Below are 12,070 nucleotides of genomic sequence, written 5' to 3' on the forward strand. Positions count from 1 at the left end.
ATCAGGCGCATGCGGAATCTCTGTATCCGTGGTGGAAGCAAATCCAGGGCTTGTCCTCCGAGTAGGCTCACTAGTGGCTTATGGTCGGTCTCAAGCTCAAAGTGTAGCCCTAGAATAAAGTCACTGAATCTTTCGCTGGCCCAGGTGAGCGCTAGCGCTTCTTTTTCCAGCTGAGCGTAGCGCTGCTCTGTGGCTGTCAATGATCGCGAGGCATACGCGACAGGTGACCACACATCATTGTCTTTCTGTAGTAAGACTGCCCCCAACCCGTATGAAGAGGCATCTGCTGAGATCTTCTGGGGTTTGTTTGAGTTGTAGAGCTGTAGCACTGGTGCAGATGACAGTTCTTGTTTTAAACTGTTAAAGGCGTTTTGTTGCTCATGCCCCCAGTACCACATGTTTTTAGTTGAAAGCAAGTCTCTCAGTGGTTTGTCTTTCTCAGAAAGGTTTGGGATGAATTTCCCCAGCTGGTTCACCATTCCTAAGAAGCTCCTAAGCTCACTCACAGTGCTTGGCTCTTTCATCTTCTGCACCGCGCTAGTTTTGTCAGGGTCGGGACTCATGCCTTCAGATGACACAATGAATCCTAAGAATTTCACCGCTCATCTGCCAAACTCACATTTTGACATGTTCAGGGTGACGCCTGCCTTCTCTGCACGGTCGAGGACAGCGTGGAGTCTCATGTCGTGCTCCTCTCTCGTAGATCCCCAGACCAGGATGTCGTCCATGTGGCATACGACTCCCGCGAGGCCGGCTGTCACTTCTGTCACCATCATGTTTTGGAAATGCTCTGGTGCACTGGAAATACCAAATGGCAGACGGTTGAAATGGTACCTACCAAATGGCGTAATAAACGTGGTGAGGAGAGCAGATTCTTTGGATAGCGGCATTTGCCAAAAGCCCATGTTAGCATCGAGCTTGGAGAAATACTGCGCCCCTGTGAGCATGCCTAGTGTTTGGTCGACAGAGGGAAGGATATATCTTTCGTGGCACACCGACCCATTTAAAGGTGTCATGTCCACGCAGATGCGGACTGTCTCTTTGTCCTTTTTAGGGGCTACGACCATGCCGCAACACCAGTCTGTGGGCCCCTCCAACTGTTCCATCCTCTGTAGCTCTGCTTTGACTTTGCCCAGTAGTGGGAGCAGAACACGCCTGGGCACTTTCAGTGAATAAGGTTTAGCGTCGGGCTTCAGCTTAATCGTGTACGGTTTTTGAACAAGCCCGAGCCCATCCCATAGCTTCGGGTACGCTTTCTTCACTGTCTCAAGGTCAACATTGTCCATTCGGGCAATTAATTTCAGTCTCACAGAAGCTGTCCTGCTTAAGAGAGCTACACGCAGATTTCTGACTACATAGATTGTCTCTGCAGTGCTCCTGTCACTGTAGGAAATGTCCTCCTTTGTGGACCCAGGCATGGTCAGTGCTGCACCTCCTGGTCCATACAGTGGCTTTTCAGCTTTTTGCAGATGCTCATTTGGCTGCTTAATGTCTTTGAATGTCTCTTCTGAGATAGCTGTGACATCTGCCCCCGAGTCTAATTTGAAGGTCATGCTTTTGCCTCTCACGCAGATGTTAGCAAGCCACGGGTCTTCTCCTGAATCCAGTTCACCTAGGAGGAGTCCATCTGCACAGTCTGCCACCACATGCACAGCTGTAGACCTACAAACTCTCCCGTAGTGTCCACGTTTCCCGCAGTTGTGGCATTCTGCATTTTTAGCTGGGCACTGTGCTGCTGGGTGCATCTGTGTTTTTCCACATTTAAAACACGTTTTATTCTCTTGTTTTGTTATTTGTGGTTTTCGTGGCTTGAACTGCGTTTGCTCTCTGCTTCTGAATTTATTGGGCTGTGACTTTCTGACATGCACGGCATCCATGGCTGTTTTGCCTGTGCTGCTGTCGCCTCTGAGGTCAGTTTGCTGTCTTTTTATTTCCTCAGATTGTCTCGCCATTGTGATAGCTTTGGTTAGCGTCAAATCTTTGTTGAGCTGCATTCTCTCCGACAGTGATGAATCTTTAAGACCCACAACGAGCCTATCCCTCAAAAGTTCATCGTGGAGTTCACCATATTCACAGTTTTCGGCGAGAGCATATAGAGCTGTTATGAAGGAGTCAACTGTTTCCGCTGGCTGTTGTACTCGCTTATTAAACTTTGCTCTTTCATAAATCACATTCTTTCTGGGGACAAAATGTCTGTCAAATGCGTTTCTGACCGCATCGTACTGCTGGCGCTGCCCGTCTGTTAGGTCTAGTCCCCTTAGCACGTCGTCAGCCTCGTCTCCCATGCAGTATACTAATGTGTTCACTTGGTTAGCATCAGTTGAACCATTCAGATTACTTGCCATTCTGAAACGCTCGAAACGTCTGATCCACTTCTCCCATTCTTGGGGCTTTGCGAAGTCGAACGGTTCCGGTGGCTTGATGGTGAAAGTAGCCGCTCGTGGAGCTGCCGTAACCGGGCCAGGAGTCGCCGGTAACGCTGCTGCTTGCTCCGTCATTTTCGTCACTAGCCGTTCGCCAAGCTGACGGTTATTTTTTCCACTGTCTCTCTTCGCCGCCTAGAGCGAGTGCACTTCTGACACCATGTTGTGTTGGGCTCTTTTAATAAAACTCCTCGTTTAGGCGATAACGTGGAATCCCACCATGTTTATTCCAGCTCACTCTATATCCATCACATAGCATCCTTCCTGTCTAGAAGGGTAAGTACTGCCGCCTAGTGGCGCATGATATTCACCAATATAGATTACACCACAAGTAAGTGACTGGCTGCTCCCGTATGGGATTAGAACGATGCCACCTTATCCCATAGTCCAGCCAATAATGGGATTCACATTCGTATATACGCAGCTAATCCACGTCGTCGGCAGGCTATGACAGCGTCCTTATGTGCTGACACCGGTGTTTTAGCTAGCAAAGCGGCGTGGCTGATGTGGAGTGAAGCCACGTTAATGACAACGTGTACAACCATTGGAGATGTGAGCAGGACAGACGGAACAATTGACGGAAAAAGTGTGGACTTTATACCAGTTTTTAAATTGTGTTGATAGGCCACATTAAACCAGAGTTATGATTAAAAAATATGTGCAATGTTTGGTTTTCTTCCTGAATACTATCGTTGTTTATATTTACTGCGGGAAGAAACGTTCTATAAGAAAAAACGCTCGAAAGCACTCTCCGCCTGTGAGCAAAAACAAAACCAAAAACACCCCCACCCTTTCCTATTGGTCGAAAAAAGTACCATGTCGACCAATCAAAAAATGATATGGCAAGTTGTTAAGAAACGGGGGGAAGTTTTAGGAGTGACGACGGTGTTTTGAGATGTGAGAGATTTGCGACGTTCAGCACAAATCTTGTGTACTTAGTGTGTAGTGTAGTCAATAGTTTTGTTGTGTGTGTCAGAACAATGAGGCGACTGCTGAATGTTACAGGTGTTACAGGAGTGATACATCTCCTGTTGTCAGGCCTGCAGGTATCAGGCTATTGTTCTCCTTTATGTGGACAGAAATTATTTTTGGAGTGGCACAAATAATTTGTGTGGCATCATATTTGATGCAGAACAGCTGATTGTGCTGTAAATAGTTTGAAATGTTTATTTAAAAAAACACCTTGGCTTCATTTGAAAAAAAAAAACAGCTGTAAAAATCTTTGTTGTTTGCCAAACTGAGTTACTTTTTTGAAGAAGTAACTATATAATTAATTGCCCAACATTGGTCTTTATATACTGTATTTTGCAGACAGAGAGTTACAGGACTCTCTCCCAGACCACAGACTCATACTCATAATCAGTGTTGGTCAAGTTACTTGAAAAAAGTAATCAGTAACTAATTACTGATTACTTCCCCCAAAAAGTAATCCCGTTACTTTACTGATTACTTATTTTCAAAAGTAATTAATTACTTAGTTACTTAGTTACTTTTTGAAAACAAAAATTTACAACCTGAAGAGGTGATAAAGCGATAGATCTTTCAGCCCAATTCTACTTTTTCTACATAATCCATCATACAAAATGTAATCAAATGGAAAAGTCTCTTTTTTTAAACTTGTTTTATCAGTTTTAATCTTTTAACTTTATGCATCAAGCAAAAATTTAATTATATGCAACATTCTCTGACTTGAATAAATTAGTTTAACATTTAAACCTATTTTCGACACATTCCAGCACATAAAATAAAATATTTTTTGTGTTTACACTCACTCTTTCAAATAGATGCAAGTAAAACACAGCAGAAAATAAATAAAGTCAAAGACTCAGCGGTCCTGCTGTATTGCTCTATTTTCACCTGTAAAGCAGGACTGCGGTAGGCGGAGGTTTACCCTGGTGCAGGTGTGCCGCAGTCAGTGCCGCGGTCAGTGCCTAATCTAATTACCGTTTTTGCAATAGTAATCCCTTACTTTACTCGTTACTTGAAAAAAGTAATCAGATTACATATACGTATATGTCTCGCTTTTAAAAAATAATAATCTGAATCTTACAATCTTACAATCTTACAACAAACGTTTTCATCTAATGTAAAATGTATAGAAATCCATTATGGTACATAGTAATTTTTTTTAGGGTCCCATCATAATTTCTTCAGAAGTAGCCAAGTGATGATGCCAAGTGATATGATGCCAGTATTTACCCACATTTTCTAGATACTGTACCAGTACTGTGTGTAAAATGCCATCAAAAAGTCAATTAAGTTTTATTCTTTCTCACCTGTCTTTCTATCTCCTATCGCTTTTTAAAGGTTGCCATGTTAGAAAAAATGTTTTGCCCTGCCATGCTGTTTATTGATGTGGCAAATGAATGGTTTATGAAAATATATCTAAATCTGTCATCAGTAATCAGTAATGATCATGTCTCCCCTCTAGTCTTCTCAGTCTTAATTTCAGGTTTTCACCATGGGTTGTAGATAGTTCAGGAGGTTAACTCGACCAAGCAGTCTACTTTCGGGTACTGTTTAGAATACCAGAATAGGGAGGATGATGTATTAGACTGATACATATATACCAACAAGACAGTGTACATCACTGTGACAACAGCATTTGTTTTCATTCAAAGGCTTTATGGTTTTTCCTCTGGTGGGCCGGTCTCTAGTCAAAATGCCTGGGCCGATTTTTTGTCCCAGTCCAGCCCTGGTGTTCACTCAGACACATGGAAAATTAGAGGGAACATTGATTGTACTGTTCCTGCATTGACATATTGTTCAATCAGAATACAGAAAACAACTAAAGCTAAAGTTCAATGCAAAGTTTTCATGTGATATGTTATGTGCAAGTGAATTTTGATTACTTTACAGATTTTATAAGTGTTTCCTTCAAAAATTAAATTTCTTGTAAAATTCCCTTGGTTCTGTTTGAGGATGTTGCAACTCATCTGAGATGGACTAGTTCCTTCTTCATTTTTTAACAATGAAGCAGGTGTGTACCACGTGGATCGGTCTGGGTCAGCTTCAGTTGCACCCAGCACTTTTTACCTATGATGATGTTAAATTGCTCAGATATAATGTAATGAACTTCTGATGATAAAGTCTTATTGTATGAGGTGCCGTAAGGGACATTATTACTGAAACGCTCTCACACACACTACTGAAATTTTACCTCTCACACACACTACTGAAACGCTCTCACACACACTACTGAAATTTTACCTCACACACACTACTGAAACGCTCTCACACACACACTACTGAAACGCTCTCACACACACTACTGAAATTTTACCTCTCACACACTACTGAAACGCTCTCACACACACTATTGAAATTTTTAGCTCTCACACACACAACTGAAATGCTCTCACACACACTACTGAAACGCTCTCACACACACTACTGAAAGGTACTCACACACTCCACTGAAACCAGAGGCATTTCCGCTGAACAGGAAGTTGTTTCCTGACAAGGAAACTGATGGAAAAAGCGATATATTTCAAAACACTACAAGGATGTCTACTCAGCGTCCTGCTAATACAGCGGTCCCCAACCTTTTTTGCGCCACGTATCATTTATGGCCGACAATAATTTCACGGACCGGCCTTTAAGTTGTCTTGGATAAATACAATAAAATAAAACCAGTACCGCTACCAAAAAAAGAAGATTTATTCATAACACACGGGAAAAGACCCAGGGAAACCGAGTTAACAATATAAACGATATAAAAAATTAAAAAAAAAACTATAAATACCCTGAAAACCATAAATTTCAAACTCAAGCCTCAACTCTTGCGACCTGGTACCAAACGACTCACAGACCGGTACTGGTCCAGGACCTGGGGGTTGGGGATGGCTGTGCTTGTAGCCTAAGTGAAGCAGCCGCATTACTTAACAATATTTTAGCTTCCTTGAATCCAGGAATGGATTCAAGGTGCAACAGGGAATTCGGCAAGTATGTCCTATTTCCCCTAAGCTTTTTATATTGGTATATATACAGTTGTTAACACTATTAATCAAAAATTCTAAAGACATACAAGGAATATCAATTTTTAATAAAGACTTCAAAATAAGTCACTTCGCAGATGATACATCTATTTTTTTGAAAGATAAATACGTGGTAGAGAAAACTAAATTTTTTCTAAAGCATCTCGTTTATCTCTCAGTATCAAAAAATGTGAACTACTACCGATTCATACAAGCTCTGACTCCTCAATAGCTTTGGTTAGAGTTGAATCTAAAGTTAAATATATAGTGCTGATAATTACGGAAGCGTAGAGCTGCCACCCAGGCAAAAGAAAAATACAAGTGTATCACGTTATAACGTGAAAAGTTTATTGTTCTAACAAGATACTTTTCCTGTTTGTACAATATACTTTTCACGTTTGAACAACATAATATCACGTTATTATAATATACATAATTATCACGTTCGTACAATATAATTATCACATTCGTACAATATAAATATCATATTGTACGAATGTGATCATATATTGTACAAACGTTAAAAAAAATACCATTACAATAACATTTTTTATTGTAAGAACGTAAAACGTGTTGCATTCGGAAACCCAAATCCATGGTAGTTGTGGAGAGCTCGCGCTCTTCAGAACTGGCACTTAACTTTGAATGCCCTGCTTTCAACATGGACACAAACACTGATAGCCCACTTCTGAGATTTCTTTGGAATCGTGGTGTACCTGAGGACTGTCTCTTACGAATGCTACAAGAACACGTAAGTGCTCTCTTGAGGGGGAAACTTGTAAAACTCGCTTTTTACGAAGTTACAGCGTCTAAAAATGTGACATATTGCTTAGTTAACAACCACAGCGGTTTTCGCTTCTCTCGCTTTGACTGCGTAAGGACGTAACGGTAGGCTGCATTGGTGTGGATCTATATGGAATGGAGAATGTAAAACAAATTAACCCACTGTATAAAACTGGGTCGTTGTATGACCACATGTTACTACTTAACCCGTATGCAGATTCCAGGTTTCTTAAATATATCGCTATATTATGTGATGCACAATGTTTCCTTGTTTATCTAAAAACAAATGAATTAAACTGTGTTTATATTGATATTTGGCTTCAATTTAAAAAAAAACACTGAATTCAACCCTTTGTGCTCTGTGCAACTGAAAGATACGTGAATACTAATTTACTTTTTCAAAGGTGGGCATTGTATATACTGTAATATTTCTATTAATAACATGTTAGAGAATCTCATTAATGTTGCTGGCATAGAGAGAGGAAAAGAATAAATGCTAAATATTGATGGCTGCCACTAAAATAATAACAGACAATTATCAAAACACATGTGAAATGTACATACATTTTTTTAGTGAGGTACCTCATGTGGTGTGGCAGCAGGCATACCTTGTACTTCTGTATAGTAATAAATATCTCTGTTATTACAGATTGATGCCACAGTGATTGATTTCATGGATGACAAGACCCTGTCTTGTTACATCCCAACATATGGTGACCGGATAGCTGCCAGACGGTTCTGCTTGGAAAACAGTGGTGCAAGTACTAAGGAATCAAGAAAAAACTCATTGCTCGAAAAATTGAAGGAAAAGATGGGAATCAATGAAAATGAGAAGAAATCTGATCATGAGGAGGCATTTGTTTCTAAGAGAAAAAGAACATATGCAAAAAACAACAAATGAGCTGAGAAAAAGACTCGAAAAATTGAGTTAGGGTGGATCCATGAAGGTAAGCAAGTGAGAAAGCACAGAGGAGGAGGAACAAGGACCTTTGATGTGCCCAAAGACTCCAAAAAAGCTGACATATTACAGTATGCAAAAGATCTTTTCTTTCCAAGTGGAAAAAGCAAATTTGGAAGATGGGAGGTGTTCAGTCATGACATATTAGACTATCAGGAAGAGGCCGTATTTGATGAAGATGTCACAGTTGGAGAACTCTATTCAGCACTTAAAATGGGAATGTTGAAATTTTACTTGTGCACAAGAAGATTTTCCAATGATGAAGATGATGAAGAAGTTTATGATAGAGGGAAAACACATGTAAACAATGTTACACAACTGACTGACTCACATCAAGGAGATGAAGAAGCTTCTCACACTGTTGTGATCTCATCATCAGAATCTAGGAATGCTGATGAAGATGTATTATTAGACACATCTGAGGTAATGATTGGACCCTACCTTGGAGAGCCTCTGCCTTGTCAACTTGATGACACTGTAATAGATGAACCATTCCTGCAGTTTGAGGAAGATGATCTGGTCATCACATCCATTACACTTCCTCCAACAAACACAGCAGTCAGTAGTCCAGATACATCTATAAGCAATGAAGCAATAAGCTCTGCAGGATCATATGATGTTGTCTGTGTTACCATCAAACTTCACAGGATTACTATTCTGGAGGAGATGATCAGCCAGTTCAAAGATCCAGCACTCCTCATACACCCTCTAAAATACACCTACATTGATGAAAAAGGAGCTGATGCAGATGGCATATCAAGAGATGTGTATGCTGCATTTTGGTCAGAGTTTGTGGACAACACAGCTGAAGGAGAGGAGTTCAGAGTGCCATCACTGTCTCCGAAATGGCAGGAAGAAGAGTGGAAATCCATGGGTAGAATTTTACTGAAGGGATTTCAAGACCATGGATATTTCCCTTGTCGCCTTGCTCCTGTTTTCACAGTGGCACTCATCTTCGGTGAGAATCAAGTATCAGATGATCTGCTGTTTGAAAGTCTTCTCTTTTACCTAAGTCAATCAGATAGGGATCTGATAACAAGGGCACTAAAAGAAGATCTTACAGATGAAGACAGGGATGAAGTGCTGGATCTCATGGATCGCCTGGATGTATCAGTGCTTCCAACCAAAGAGAACTTAAAAGGCCTTCTTCTGAAAGTCGCACACAAACAATTAATCCAAAAACCAGCATATGCCGCAGAGAAAATGTCCTTAGTTGCAAGCTACTTCCTAAAAGAAGCTTTTCAAAGCCCACAAGATGCCCTACAAATGTATGAGGATAAAAAGCCAACAACGAGAAAGCTTTTGAAGTTGCTTACTGTCTCTCCCACCACTCAAGCAGAGAAGCAGAGCTTCAGATTTCTGCACCAGTACATCAGAGGACTTGATGATACAGGGCTCAGAAGGATGTTCAAGTTTCTTACTGGGTCAGATGTCATCTGTGTTGACAAGGTTGAGGTACTGTTCACGCCTGTGGATGGACTGGCACGACGACCTGTGGCACACACATGTGGCCCTCTTCTGGAACTACCATGGACATACACGTCCTACCCAGAACTACGAAATGAACTGGACAATGTTTTGGCTGCTAAAAGCTCTTATGAGTTCAGCATAGCTTGATTAAAGTCCATCATGTTTAAACCAAAGAATGAAAGGTTTGCACTAACAATGACTGGCTATGAAGCTCTAAAGTTTGTTAAACCCACAAACAGGGAACACATCATTGTATAAAAAAAGAAAGAGCTTAAATTTCAGGGAAGTGTTTTATTTCATATTTGAATTTATTTTCAAAAATTGTGGACAACATCAATTTGTTTCCACCATGAAAAATGTAAATTTCAGTTTAAGTTTTCATACTTAAAGGTTTAACTAGTTTAAATGTTAACTAATTATGTTTAATAAGTTCATATGGTTAGCAGCAAGAGGTGAACTATGCTTATTATTAGTTCTTATCATGTGTCAAGGTCCTTTTCCACAGGTCTGTGGTGCAGTTTTGTAGGATACAAAATGTCTGCTATAGAGGGGATGTTTTGTTTAGTAATAATTCAAAAGACTTAATATTAATTATTTTCAAGTATATTTTTTTTACCTTTCCACCAGTCATTTGTTTAGAACATAGGCAATAGGAAGGCAATGTGTTTGATGCAATAGTTGACTGGAATAAAAGACAGAAAATTGGCACATAAGTTAAGTTTTGTAGTGTTTATCAAGAGTCCGTGTTTTCTTCTCCTTGAACACAAATAAAAGGGAGGTTAACATCTAACACTGTTTGTTAATTATTACATAATGCAGAATTTGTACATTTACCAGTTTACAAGAAACTGTTCGTGGATGAATAGCAGTTGCACAATGTGTTCAGTAAAATTGAAAACAATATTTCATGAATAATAATGTATAGGATCAGCAGTTTAAAAAATGTTTTTTCGACAGTCTTAAAACAGAAATCAGATATAATAGAAATTCAGTTAAAAAATAATTGGAAATGCCAAAAGGTTGGAGTACGAAGATTTGGTTAAATATATTTAGACATGCTTGCTTGCTACTATCTTGAACCGAAAATCCAAACAAAATAATAATGAATGTCTTTTCTATTGTTTATTGCACAAATAAAACATTGTACCCAAAAATATATGCGTAAAAATTCCCAAAGCCCAATTATATTTAGGTTTATAAGTCCTTCAGTATATAGGCTCTCAGGAAGAAATACAGTTCAATGGATTCATCTGCTGTGCTTGGTGGAAGTAAGAAGTTCTCTGACATTATAAGGCAACACAAGCTGAAAACGGTTTCATCACAGGTATAAGGTCCTCCTCTCTGTTGACATTCTTGCTTACAAGCATCCACTGCCTCCCGAGAAACCTCTTTCAGATGATCCTGTCCTCCAAAGAGATGAGGGATGGTGTACATGAGAATCGGACGTCCACTTGGAGCAACTGCATTTCTGCTTCTGCGTATTATGTGGGTGTTCCACATATGTGCAACTTGCTGCAGCTCTTCCTATTAAATATTAAAAATTTAAAAATCTCATATCAGTAAAAGAACACGCTGGCACGGCTGGCAGCCTTAACCCAATTTCCCTTGGGATGAATAAAGTACGATCAATCAATCAATCAATCAAAAGCAGTCGGAAAAACAGAGTTTATCAAAAATACTCAACAACAAGAATAACAGTGGTAGACACGTGATACTGTGGAAAATTTTAAGTAATTATTAAACGTGAATTGTTTTAGACAGTGCGATTTTATGTTTCTGGCCAGTGAAATATGCATTTTTTTCATATCCTGAACGGAGTGATAATAGGGATGGTGCGTGGGTGTTAAAGCAAACTTTTTATTCTCTCTCCGTGTCTCTCTTTCTCTCTAACACACGCACACACACACACACACACACACACATACACACACACACACACACACACACACACAATGACTCATTAAAAGAATATAAACATGGTTACATACCTCGATGACATTCAGGCACATAAACAATATGAGCTGCTTGTCCAAAAAACATCCAGAAAAGCAGTCATGGTCTTTTAGTTCCTGGAGACGATTTATCCAGTGCTGAGCATGATGTCGTCTCAGAAAGGCCCACCAGCCTTCAATACGCTGATTGTGATTGCTGGATCCAGTAATAAAACAGTTTCTGACGTTCGGATCCATAGTTCAGCGCAAGAATCGTTGCATCTCAGCCATTATGACATTTTCTGTTCCCAAATCAGAGCGAATCCTAGCAGGTGTTCCCATCCTCTTTTCAACTTCTGCTATGAAATATCCAGCAATGACTTTGGGATCATTGTTTGTTGAATAGGCATGAAGCCAAATCATAACTCTCGAAAAGCCATCAATAGCTCCATTTATACAGATTCCAAAAGGCTTCAGTTTGTCATAGGAGTCAACATGCCACATAAAATTTGGTCCAGGATTTACATG

General features: G+C 40.0%; 1 protein-coding gene and 1 pseudogene across 1 annotated transcript in view; both read left to right on the forward strand.

Moving 5' to 3' along the window:
* Window positions 1-12,070, forward strand: part of lsp1b (lymphocyte specific protein 1 b) — a 59,766-nt gene that overhangs the window by 27,578 nt on the left and 20,118 nt on the right. The gene's annotated exons all lie outside the window — the stretch shown is intronic.
* On the forward strand, window positions 6,838-10,313 carry LOC146640125 (uncharacterized; annotated as a pseudogene).

This window comes from Diplotaxodon limnothrissa, linkage group LG1, assembly GCF_057381915.1.
Source record: "Diplotaxodon limnothrissa isolate DT_005_m linkage group LG1, D_limnothrissa_male_GT1.1, whole genome shotgun sequence".
NCBI classification, from domain to species: Eukaryota; Metazoa; Chordata; class Actinopteri; order Cichliformes; family Cichlidae; genus Diplotaxodon; species Diplotaxodon limnothrissa.